At 39.9% G+C, this 13,391-nt stretch overlaps 1 long non-coding RNA gene across 1 annotated transcript in view; it reads right to left on the minus strand.

Moving 5' to 3' along the window:
- Positions 1-4,326: 4,326 nt before the first annotated feature.
- LOC148350289 (uncharacterized) overlaps positions 4,327-13,391 on the minus strand; it is a 48,886-nt gene continuing 39,821 nt past the window's right edge. Inside the window, exons 3-4 of the long non-coding RNA XR_015852984.1 lie at positions 6,387-6,451; positions 4,327-4,515 (exon numbers count right to left, since the gene is read on the minus strand). This is a non-coding gene — a long non-coding RNA (uncharacterized LOC148350289). The remainder of the gene's footprint in view (positions 4,516-6,386; positions 6,452-13,391) is intronic.

The raw sequence follows: 13,391 nt of genomic DNA on the forward strand, positions 1-13,391 counted from the left end.
CCGGTGAGAACGACACGGAAATCTCGTCAATTTAAAACGAAAATATAAAAAGATGATTCGTTGTGACGTTGACAGCAAAAAATAAAAAATGATCCTAGACTCTGGTAGCTAAAATTATCATGATCAGTTCAGGTTCCTCTACTATTTGCTAATTTTCTACAAATTCCTTTTGATACTTTAAAGTAAGACATCTCAAAAATCAAGTTTCAGATTTCAGTTCTGGGTCAATTGAAGGTCAAATTGCCCCCAGTAAAGATAAAATGAAGTTCAGGAAGAAAATAAAGACTTACGGGATTTTCATACATGTCCCTCGTGTAAATATGTAGCAAAAAGAAAACCAAAACCAAATATGCATCTTATACATCAAATATGCTCTCACCTGCGCTCACTCGTTTAGCCCCAGCTGCCACTCGTTCCCTAATTAGTTCTCCTATTCAAACACGTCATTCTCATTCACTCCTTGTCAGTCCGTCAGCAAACCTCTGCACATGCAAGGCAAGCATTTTTGACTCCCGTCTGTCCCGTCCTGTATCCTGCTCATCTGTCCCCGGCTTCTCGATCGTCTCCAGTCACCCAACCTGCTTCCGATCTCCGACCACACTCCGTTCTACCGTCCCAGCTGCCCGACTTGCTTCCGGTCTCCGACCACGCTCTTTTCTCTTGTGGCGGTTACCCGACCTGCTTCCGATCTCCGATAACGCTCATCTCCTGTCCCGGCTGCCTGACGCGCTTCCGATCTCCGACCACGCTCTCTTCTCTTGTGGCGGTTACCCGACCTGCTTCCGATCTCCGACCACGCTCCATTCTACCATCCCGGCTGCCCAACTTACTTCCGATCGCCAACCACGCTCCCTTCTTTTGTTGCGGTTACCCAAACTGCTTTCGATCTCCGACCACGCTCCGTTCTCCTGTCCTGGCTGCCCGACTTGCTTCCGATCTCCAACCACGCTCCGTTCTACCGTCCAGGCTGCCCGACTTGCTTCCGATCTCCGACCAGGCTCCCTTCTCCCGTTGAGGTTACGCGACCCGCTTCCGATCTCCGACCACGCTCCATTCTCCCGTCCCGGCTGCCCAATTTGCTATCGATCTCCGACAACGCTCAGTTCTACCGTCCCGGCTGCCCGACTTGCTTCCAAACTTCGACCACGCTTTGTTCGCGAGGGCTTCTTACTCCTCCTGCCCAGCGAGCACCGGTTCGCTGTTGTTTTTTCCTCTCCCCCTGACTTCCCCGATCCCTCAATAAAGCATTGTGTTAAACGTTAAGCATTTTAGTCCACTGGTCGTGACAATGCTTGAAACGATAATGGCATGAAAACAGTATCAACAAGTAAATTGAAATGAATGGAAAACAAGCAGAGGTACGATCTGAAATTCAATCCGAATCAAATTGAATTGTTTCACTTCCTTATTATATCGTCCTGAAGTCATTTTTGGGCGTCTCGTAAATATTCAACGTCTTGAAAAGTACGTTTTTTTTCCAACTTTCCTTCTTCAATAAGTCATTTTTTTGAACAGAACTGGATACCACTGTGTACTGGATATCTTATGGATGTTGGAATTTGTTGCGCTTTCATCGTCCAAATTGATCCACCTAAAAGTTGTCTTTTCAAAGTCTTAAAATTTTTAATATTTTTATATAAAAAAATAAATGGAAAGAGACCAAGACGAAGGCCGCAATTGACGTGGATCCTCCATCACGTCAATGTTTGTGTGTATTTATTTTGTTGTTTATTAGTTTGTGAATTTTGTTGTCGTATATGTACTTTGCTATTTATTTTGTTGTGTATTTCATTTATTTATGTTTGTATGTATTTATTTTAATGTTTATTTATTGTTTAGATAGATAGATAGATAGATAGATAGATAGATAGATAGATAGATAGATAGATAGATAGATAGATAGATAGATAGATAGATAGATAGATAGATAGATAGATAGATAGATAGATAGATAGATAGATAGATAGATAGATAGATAGATAGATAGATAGATAGATAGATAGATAGATAGATAGATAGATACTTTGTTCATCCCCGAAGGGAAATTCACATTTCATGTTAGGAGTGAAAAAGATTGGATAGATTGAGAAATGAAATTGTGAGAGTCAGAACTGGAGTAGCAGTGGAACTGAGCAAGCGTGTGGATGAGAGAGTACTCGGTTGGTTTGGACACATGGAGAGGATGGATGAGGAGCGAATGTTGAAGAGGGTCTACAGAGCAGAAGTCAATGGAAGGAGACCAAGAGGAAGGCCGCGATTGACGTGGATGGATGGTGATATGAGTGCACTGCAGAAAAGAGGTCTAAATATAAGGGAAGCTAGAGCTCTTGTTGGTGATAGGAAAGGAGTGGAGAGGTGTTTTGAAAGGATAGTGGGATGTTGGACGCATTCTAAGAGACGGGCAGGGCACCTGAATGATGCGGCAGGGGTAAACCAGTGAAAGCTGTCGGGCCCTGCTGTTGAACAGAAGAGTGTGTTGTGTCAGCCTGATCCGAGTGACACGGCCGCTTTCTTGTGTCCCGTTTCATCTGGAGGGACGGAAGCATGACCAACTTGGGTGCTTGACTTGTTTGGGCGTTTGGGTTGACCATGGTCAAATTTTTTGCTACTTTTTCCTTATTTCTTTCTTTCGTTTGTTGTGCTGTTGGTCACCTTTCTAGAGCGATAAGACCGGGGTAGGTAGGTGTTTGGGTCGGTCGGTCAGTCTATCTATCTAAAAATAACCTAGATAGATAGATGTCTAGATAGATGTCTAGATAGATGTCTAGATAGATAGATAGATGTCTAGATAGATAGATAGATAGATAGATAGATGTCTAGATAGATAGATAGATAGATAGATAGATAATTAACTTCTTGGATGAAACTTTTTTTTTTTTTTGCATAGTCTTTTTAATGTATTTTGAACCATTTTCATCCCTGGTATGATGACCATGAGAACGGACCATTTTTTAGACTCAATCTGGAGTAGTCCGTTTTTGAATGGACGTTTAGATTTGGACCCAATTGAGTCTAGAAATGCTTGTCCAAATTTAGCCTGCAAAAAAGTCTTGAAAATCAGTTTTTTCAACCAAATAAAATTGTTTTTGGGATGGATCTTTGACATCTTTTCAGTGTCTTTACAAAGTCTTTTGAACCAGTTTTTACCTGGCGGGGTCCGCTCGAGTACCGGACAACCTTTTGGTTGTTGGATTTTGGGCTAAATCTAGTCTGTTTTAGACGTACAAAAATAGATGTTTACAATTGGGTTAAGACTATTCAAAGTGGACCAATTGAGTCCAAAAAATATCAATAACTTGGTCTAAATTGAGCGTCCAAGAAGATGTATTTTTAACCAAATTCTGAATCCTTAACAGTTTTTGCTGTTTACTCTTTCCAATGATCTGGAAAATCCTGATTTTCTGGCCTCAGTCATGTCCAGAGGACATCCGTTATCGGAGGGTCCAGCGAAAGTGGGGCCGGCACGGGAGGGGGCAGCGTAGGGGTCACCGGCTTGAAGTTTATGGAGATTTACGGCGCCTTCCGCAAGTCCTTAATTGCCTCCCCCTTCGAGTGGGGGGTTTGTCGGTTCTCCTGCAGGTGGGCCAAGCAAACTGCTGTTGATTCAGACTTGTTATGGAGACAAATGGGCAAGTCCACTTGTTATGGTCGACCGCAAAACCACAGGACGCGAGGGCCCAGACATCTGGCCCTAGGAAGGGACCCCAGACTTCAACTTGGACTTCCAGGGGGCGAGGGGCCGGAGTCTCACCCATTTCAATAAACTATCTGTCACCCAGACAGACACGTCGTCGGAAATCTGCTTGATTTTCAGTAACTGAAACCAGGAAATTAAAAAAAACATAGACCTGGGATCCGGCGACTCCTCCTTACAACATTTTGACTTTACAGAGTGGAATAAGGTTCCTCTTTATGGCATTTACCCCACTATACCACATGAACAACAAGCTGTATTTATTCTTGTATAAAAACGCTGCCCTACTTAAGAACGGACGATCAAAGTTGAATTTCTAATTTGCTTCAGTGCTATATTTTATATGTTTAAGGTTTATATTTGTATTTTTAAGGCTTGTATAAGTAACCTGTATTGTTTTGAACTAGAAAAAAAAACATTTCATGAAATAATATGCTCTATAAAGATAAATAAAGTGAAGTTTAACTTACTTTTGGAAGATGAGCTTCATGAGTTAGGCGACTTCCATCTCTGTGGTAGAAAGTGGCTGAAAAAAAGCACTTCAACCATTTTCTCAACCGCATCAAGCTTTCTTATTCCACTTTCATTTCAAATGAAACGGCTCACCTCTTCTTTACACTGTATACAAACCATATTAAATGGATGCACGAGATATCAAACAATAAAAATGCCAAAGTTTTTAGCGTGCTAGAGATACAGCGCAGTCCCTAAACACACAAACCAGGAAGTAGAAGCCGGATGTCTTCATCGGGGTGAATGCTGGGTGAGGTCTCACAGCGCCACACACCGGTAGCGGCGAAAAGAAGCACTACAGAAATGTCCTGTACACAGAAAAGCGTGCACACAATACAAAATTAAAAAAAAAATGTTCATGCTACAGTTTTTTTTTAAATCCAATGCTCGTAAGTAAGGGAGCGTCTGTAATGCAGTTTGTTTGTTTCTACCTAAAAATAACTTTAATAAGTTTGGGTGCGTCTTATACACCAGGTTTTACAGTAGTATATTACCGTATTTTTGCAACGATTGATCAGTCGAAAAATATGCCGCAAAGGGAATCGAGCCCGGGTCGCGGCAGTAAGAGAATCCTAACCACTAGACCACCAGTGATTTAGATGACATAAGAAAAGGCTCTTGTCTCCTTTCTCGGTACAAGGGTCAAATCTTAGAGATGAACGATGATGATGATTTTGAAAAACCCTAATAAATACACGTCAATTTTCTGTTGGTATTATGTTTAGTTTATGTTGTCCAACTGATTTTAATCATGGCTGGACATATTCAACAATGTCACTTAGAATGCTTAGTTCGAGCTGAGAAAAGTTAAATAAAATTTGATATGGATTTTTAATCAAAAATTAGGGGGACATGTTATACACTAATAAATAGGGTATTTTTTTAGCCTGCTCCAAAAACTTTGCTGTGTTTATGTGTATAATGAGTTACGTCTCTAAGATGCCTGTCTGCTATTGGTCCATGCATTAAAAACGCTGGTCTGCTATTGGTTTGCAGCATTGTGAAAGGTTTGACTGCACTTTGGTTGTAAGTTGACAGTATGACTTGATATTTAAGAGATTTACAATGTTGATACATCATCTTTCTTTCTTGTTTTGTTCAGTTTGATTCCTGGTTCTTTTCACACTATGTAGAGCAGGGGTGTCAAACTCATTTTAACTCGGGGGGCCACACGACAGAACAAACATTCTTACTCGGGCCGGACAAGTAGATTGCAAAGAAAAAAAAAGAGAGAAAGAAATAAGGGAAAGAGAGGGCAAGAAAAATGGAGAGGTTGAGACAAAGAAAGAGAAAAGGGAGAAAGAAAGAGAAAAAAGAGAGAATATGAGAAACGAAAGAGATAAAAAGAGAAATAGTGAGAGAGGGGGAAAGAAAGAGAGCTAAAAAAATCCGATGAGAAATGGAAAGAGAGAAAGAGAAAAGGAGAGAAAAAAATGGGAAGAAAGAGAGAAGGGAAAAGCAAGAGTGGGAGGGACAAAGTGAGCAAAGAGAGAAAAGGAAAAAAGAGAAAGCAAAATAAGGTAAAAGACACAGAGGGAAAGAGACAAAGAGGAACAAAGAAAGAGAAAAGAGAGAAATAGAGAGACAGATAAAAAAGAGAGAGAGAATATAAGAAACAAGAACTAAAAAGAGAAATAGTGAGAGAGGGGGAAAGAAAGAGAGAAAGAAATCCAAAGAGAAATAGTTAGAAAGAGAAAAGGAGAAAAAGAGAGATGGGGAGAAAGAGAGACAGGGAAAGCAAGAGAGAAAGTGAGCAAAGAGAGGAAAAAAGAAGGAGAGCAAAATAAGTTAAAAAGACAGAGAGAAAGAGACACAGGAAAAAAGAAAGAGAGAAAGAGAGACAGATACAAAAGAGAGAAAATATAAGAACCAAGAGCTAAAAAGAGAAATAGTGAGAGTGGGAAAGAAAGAGCGAGAGAAAGAAATCCAAAAAGAAATAGAAAGAAAAGGAGAGAAAGAGAGATTAGGAAAAAGAGAGACAGTGAAAGCAAGAGAGAAAGTGAGCAAAGAGAGGAAAAAAAGAAGGAGAGCAAAACAAGTTAAAAAGACACAGAGAGAAAGAGACAAAGAGGAACAAAGAAAGAGAACAAGAGAGTGAAAGAGAGTGAGAATAAGTGAAGAAGTGAGAGAGAGTAAGAGAGAGAGAAATAAATACAAGTACAGCGTTTGTGAGAGGCACCTGGCTTTGGCAACATCAAGTGGATATATTTCAACCTGCAGCTCGTTTTTCTCTTGAGCTGCCCTCTGTAAACAAAATAAAACTTAAACGTCAGTTTCGAGTGTGCTTCCCCCCCACCTCCAGAACAAATGCGCTAATGAATAATTAGCGTGCTAGCGGTGAGTCACTCAAGAATGAAAGCTGACATAATGGGATGCGGCAGAGGGCAATTAAATAAGTACCAGCCGTCCCTCCCTGGTCTCCGTTAGCAAAAAAAAATAGTAGCAATCCAGATGGCCGACGTAGCCTATTGCGTAGATTCATGGGGTCCTTTGCAAACCCGTCTTTGTTTTCACTCGGCTAATAACAAAAGTTCATCTTCTAATGACTCCGATGTTGGCGAGTCATGCATAGGCAACGGTTAACGAAAATAAATAATAAAAACCGGAATTTTAAGTCAATCTTGAGGTACATTTGAACTGTATCGGTTTATCACTGAAAGCAGTTTTTTTTTTCTTTATTAACTTGTTGACTGGTGTTATGAATTAAATATCAAAATGTACCATTTACCAAATTGTTCGAATTAGTTATCTGACTCGAAAGCCGACATTTTCACACAGGGGCATATTTGATTTCATTAACTATTTAACTAAGTGTACTCCATCGAAAACGGCCGAATTAGTGTCGTTGGAGTTTCTGGGAAGCCCTCTTCTGAAGTCCTTTAGCTCTCTCCTATTGGCCATCTTCTCCCCGCACAATGCCGTGCCAACTCCTCCCATGGGCGTGCCAAGGAAGCCCCCCCTGGGCTTCACCATCTCGCCGAAGAGCGTCGCGATGTCTTGAATACTCAAAACAACGCTGAGTGTTTCTCAAAACAACGCCTGCCTTCCTCCGTCAGAGTCCTGTTATCAACAGAACTAGACAAAATATTTTGCATTTGGAACAGCCTGACCTGTAATTGAACTAAAGCTTACTCAGTGAAAATCTTCATTACATTATGAGTCAATTGTATAAAATCCTTTATAGTCAAATGTATAAAATCCTTTATAGTCAAATGTATGAAATCCTTCACTGGACAGGACCAAACAAATTAGCCTAAATGCGCCGTTAGTCGACAAAAAGGGCGGGGCTTACATTTCCCACGTTTTGTAAACCTTCAATATTTTCATCTCGTAAGTCTTACTTGATTTAAACTGCATCTCAAATCGAGTTTTCACATTTTAGATAACTTGATGACCAATCAAACTAGCCTCTAATGGCCATTTGTAGACAAAAGGGGCGGGGCTTAGACAATTTTCACATTTTGTAAGCGCCAAGATCAATATTTTCGTCTCGTAAGTCTTATTTGATTCAAACTGCATCTGTATATCGAGTATGACTGTTCGCAAATTGTAAATAACTTGTTGACCAATCAAATTACCCTCTAAGTGCCATTTGTAGACAAAAGGGGCGGGCCTTAGACAATTTTCCACGTTTTGTAACCGCCAAGTTCAATATTCTCATCTTGTAAGTCCTATTTGATTCAAACTGTATCTGTATATCGAATATGGCTGTTCTCAAATTGTAAATAACTTGATGACCAATCAAATTAGCCTCTTTGTAGCCATTTGTAGACAAAAGGGGCGGGGCTTAGACAATTTTCCACGTTTTGGAAGCGCCAAGTTCAATATTTTTACCTTATATTTGTTGTGGACTTATTTCATTGTAAATTAGGGTTTGTACACCTTTTAATGATCAAATTCAAGCATTTTTTAAGGACTTTCTAAGCCAATTTTCCAATTCTCAAGTACCATTAAAAGAATAAATCCGGTGTGCGTATATATGTGAATACATATATATTTTACTAAGCTACAAAAATATCTGCGATTTACATATGTATAGGTGTTGGATAAAACTGACAGTAATATGTAGCTTACGTTTTCAGTTGCAGGAAGTTCTTCCCATTATTATTTACCACTAGAAAACATGACCTGACCCATAATAAATTCCCATAATTGATACATAATCCTTGCACTACTACACATTTCAGAGCCCTGTTTAGGTGTAGCATGCACCTGTCTCGTAGTGAGCGATGATGCTCCATAGGACAATGCCATACAAACTAATACCAGCTGTTGTTAATCACGACGGAAAAACAAACACAATGGCAAAGCAAGGCCACCAGAGAGCAGTGTGGGTGTAATTTTCAGGCAGACACGATGAGAAACGTGATAATGAGTTCAAGCATTCACAAGCCCTTCATCCAGAATGCAAACACTTTTCAATACTTAAAAACGTAGAACTAAATCTCAAGCATTTTCAAGGATTTCAAGCACCCGTACGAACCCTCGTCAATGTATATCTATGTGGTATAAAACGTTACTCCGTTTTCAACTACACTTTGGGTGCGCTGCACAGGACAATTTTAAATTTGCCTATAAATATTTCATTTGTTCACAAAAGGGGGCGGGGCTTAGAACATTTAACATTTTGTAAGCCATTCTTTCAATATTTTCATTCAAGAATTTAAATTTGATTTGAACTATATCTGTATATTGTACAAGATTGTTCTTCCATTTTCACTAATAGCTTGTGATGCTGCACATCACCAAAAAAACTAACCAATCAAAGCCATTTGTAGACCAAAGGGGGCAGAGCTTAGAATACTCCTCATGTTACTCAAACTCCAATTTCAATATTTTCATCTTGTAAATCGTATTTAATTCAAGCTGCATCTCCATATTGTACAAATATTTCCTCCATTTTCAAAATCAAGTTGTTGATGCTGCACATACCCCAACAAATTAACCAATCAACGCCATTTGTAGACAATAGGGGGCGGGGCTTTGAATACTATGTCTCGAAAGCTCCAATTTCAATATTTTCCCCTTTTAAATTTGATTTAATTCAAGCTGTATCTTCATATTGTACAAAAATGTCCTCCATTTTCAAAATCAAGTTGTTGATGCTGCATATGACCAGAAAATTTAACCAATCAACGCCATTTGTAGACAAAAGGGGGCGGGGCTTGGAATACTTTCCACATTCCATTAGCACGTAGTTAAACATTTTCATTTATTAGATCAGATTTAATTCAAACAATATCTGTATATCGTACAAAACGGTTCCACCGTTTTCAATAAAACTTGATGACCCGACGCGAATAAATAAGCAATTTTGCACCATTTGTAGACAAAAGGGGGCGGAACTTTGTGCACTCATTGTTAACAGTTCAAGTCAATGCAATCAACTTTGTAAGATGGGGATAGAAAATTAAAGATGAATTTGAATTGAATTGTGATCGAATTATTTGAAAAAACTCAAACAATTTCAAATAAATGTAACATAATTTCATGAGATTGGGCTCATCTTGGAAAGTTCAGGACGACCCGTATATAAACCATGGATTAGCCTTCTTTCTTTTTTTTTTCTCTAATGGAAGCAAACTGACGATGCGGAAACAGAAAATGTCGTCTCATTGATCGGAGCCCGTAAAATGAAAAAACAAGTCGTCTGAATCATAATTTGAAATCAATTCAAGCATCGAGAATACGGAGATGTTTGGGAGAAATGTTCCGGAAAGACTACAGTACACCCCCGGGATACAGCGTGAATCGGTTCTGAGATGGGGATCGTAAAGTGAAATTGCCTTATAGCGGGAGATGCAGACCTATGCTAATTAGCTTTACACCCACCTTGGTACCTCAGTTAAAAAATATATCTTATTTAGACGTCTCTTCAACATAAGACATTTAATTAATTAGAAGGCTGATTTTTACTTGTACTTGAGTAATATTATTTTGTAAAACTGTCACCAAATACTGCAAACAAGGATACTGAAATATTTACCTTCGGTGCAGACGGCGCTGGGCAGAGAGAAGTGCTATAAGTGCATGGCTCTGCCAACCCCTACCGCTCACCCAATCAAATAGCTCGATGTGTTTAGCTGGCGTTTCTGGTTGTTTACAGTTTTTCTGTGGGTCTTCATCAAAACGTTTCTCAACAGTTTATTTCAATTGTTTAATGAGCTATTCAATCTTTTTGGTTGGGTTTTTAGTCTGTAAATTATTTTTGTTAAGACAATTATTTTTGGAATCGTTGCTTAAATGTCAGAATTAGATCTTGGGCCAATCATTAAGTCTGTCCGATCCTCTCTCACGCTGTTTTTGTTGTTGTTTTTCTTTGTGGGTGATCTCCACAGTATGTACTTACTTTCACTCAAGTTTTAATTATTTAGATAACTGTTTTTTTACTTGGACTTGAGTAATATTTTTCGGAGGTATTAGAACTTTTACTTGAGTAACACACTTCGGCGCCGAAGTCATATGCCCCACTTCCTCTTTCCACCTCTACATAGCTTACATCAGATGTAATTTCCACCTTCCGCCAACAACTTACAACTTTCTTTCTGGTTTTCGGACAATATTTCACTATTTACTTCTTGTAATCTGCAGAATATGATTCTCTTTTGTGCCATTTTGTTTGGTTTCATTTCACTGCACTTCATCGAAACCTGCACTTCCGCGCTGCACTTCAAAGTGCACACTGGATTTGAGGGACTCCGTCCAAAGTAAACCCATTTTGTCGCCTAAGTACGCACGGCGCCGAAGTAATGCTTCAGGTTTACTACAGGCTCAGTCCCTCGATTACAGTTAAAAAGGTCAGGTTTGGTCGGGATTGAGTTTAATTACCCGCGGGTTCGGTCGGGCTAGGCTGGATTTTTTAGGCCCAATCTAACCTCTAGTCAAAATTGACTGCTCCTGTCTGAAAATAAGTTAATACGTGGGGAAAAAAAGTTAAAAAAATAAGTCTCAGCATACAACATGTTGTTGTTGTCCTCGTATTTTTATAAAATGTGTGTCCACAAAAATTCTGGAGACAATATGTCTTTTCCCCCCCTGCGATTGTGTCGTCTTGTTTATACGACCTTGACACGTTTTTTTTGTTTTGCCCTCCGGAAAAGAAGGAAGGACGTCGCGTTAATAGAGTGGACAAGTCAAGGACAAAACTCGCTCCAGTTGCTGCTTGTTTGTAATTCTCTTTAGAAAATAAACATTATCACCAAGTCACCTACCCCGAGGAATCGGCTCATTCTGTTTGCGTTTGTTTTTGTTTTTTTTGTGTGAGAGTTTGTCGGCCCTGAGCTCAATTTTGTCCTCTTTCATTTGGTGCCATCATATAATATTTATACTCGGTAAACAAAACAAATTCCAATCTCCACCCCGGGGTGGCCGATCACATGCTAAATGAGAGTATGGTTAGCGCGCTTGTGGCTAGCTTGACAACGGCTAACGGAAGAAAATTTCAAATTCCGTCAAATTATCAACAAATTTCATTGGAGGAATGAGAAATATTTCTTTTAGCTAATGAAAATATAGATTGGGAAAAAAAGTGCTCTTAGGCATTGACTTTTGCGCTGATAGACTTTCATAGGCAACACAACTACGCATGTTCGTCTTAAATCATACCTCTAATTAACCCTATACCAGTTTTGGAACCATAAACTCAGTTTAAAACCCTAATATGGAGCCGAAACCCTAATTTGAATCCCAAGTCCTAACCCTCTGACCCTAACCTCTAACCTTAGGCCAGGGGTCGGCAACCTATGAGGGGTTAATTAGTGTCACGCGATCGCACAGCAAAATAATAATGATTCTTTTTTTTAAAAATGCGCATTTTTACCTGAAATTCAGACATTTTCAGTTGCACACCGTGTTGTTTAGAGGCTTTACGGTAGCGCCCCTCCTCTGCTCCGAGTGTGAGCGTGTGTCTGCGCAGCGCCGAGGAGAGATCCGTGTATTAACCTAGCCTACGAAACACAGGCGCGCGATAAATGAATGAATCACGTCAGCTCCTCCAGCAAAAAAATCTCCTTCTTTTCAGCCAGCGTGGACAGATGACTGAGGCTTTGTGTGGAAAAATGACCGTGCTGTTGGTGCAAGTGTTAAACATCAATACAAGACGAAACCTGAACATGAATTCAAGGATGAGTCCGACATTGCGGATGCATGGCGGATGTTTCCAGGTACGGCAAACAAACATGGACCCTGGGAACCTTTGTCACTGCTAATAACACCACCACTGAAGCAAGCTATCACATTGCTCATTGCATTTACTGATGGCAAATACATTAAAGAAGCACGTGTGCGATTTAAGTTTTGATATTTTCTGCAATAGGATTTCATTGCTCAATAGTATGGTAGCTGTCCAAATCACTTGTTTTTTTATTGTATTTCATTGTTGATGAAGAATGGTTGATTTTGTGGTTAAAAAAAAAAATGAAGTCATGGATGTCTACAGGCCTTTCCACGTGTTGCTCATGATGAAGAAGAATAGTGGAAGATAGATTGGTCAGTTATAGGATTACAATGTCTATCCATGTTGTATATTTGGACTGGTGAAAAATGACAGCTCTGTTGGATATAGAAAAATTGTTGTGTCATTAATCTTGGTGTGGCACTCTGATTTACAAGGACATTTGAAAGTGGCACTCCACACCAAAAGGGTTGCTGACCCCTGCCCTTGGCTTTTGGATTCAAGACAATTTCTTATCTAGTGGCAATGAGGTAAAACCAGAACCAGGACGTCAATTGTGGACGGCACCTCGTTGCGATTCGCTTACAGCGCTTCTGGCAGGGGGTTGGGAACCACTGAGAAGGAGGGGGAGGGGCCAAGCTGAAAGTGCCAGGAAACTCTCAGCCTACCTTGGCACAACCCCCCAAAACTGAGGGAAGGATTTCATCTTGGTCCTTTGGGACACCACAATGCAACGCTAGCCCCTTTTCCGCCTTCATCGGAATGAGAAATAAAAGCATAAACATGAAAGGAAAAAAATAAGAAAAAACAGCAAGCAACGGGGTCTGTTTTGTTTGTGATCTTCAGGACGTTATCTCTGCAGGACGCAAAACACAAATGTCGTCTTTTTTGTCTTTTGCACTTTTTCGGATTTGGATTTGCACAACAAAACAAAAACAAAAAAGTCCAGGTTGCATCTGAAGTGCCACTGGAGGGGCTTGGTACCCCATGAATAGATTTGTGGGGATTGAA

The sequence above is a fragment of the Urocampus carinirostris genome, chromosome 16, assembly GCF_059441175.1.
Source record: "Urocampus carinirostris isolate Australia breed hairy pipefish chromosome 16, RoL_Ucar_1.0, whole genome shotgun sequence".
NCBI lineage: Eukaryota > Metazoa > Chordata > Actinopteri > Syngnathiformes > Syngnathidae > Urocampus > Urocampus carinirostris.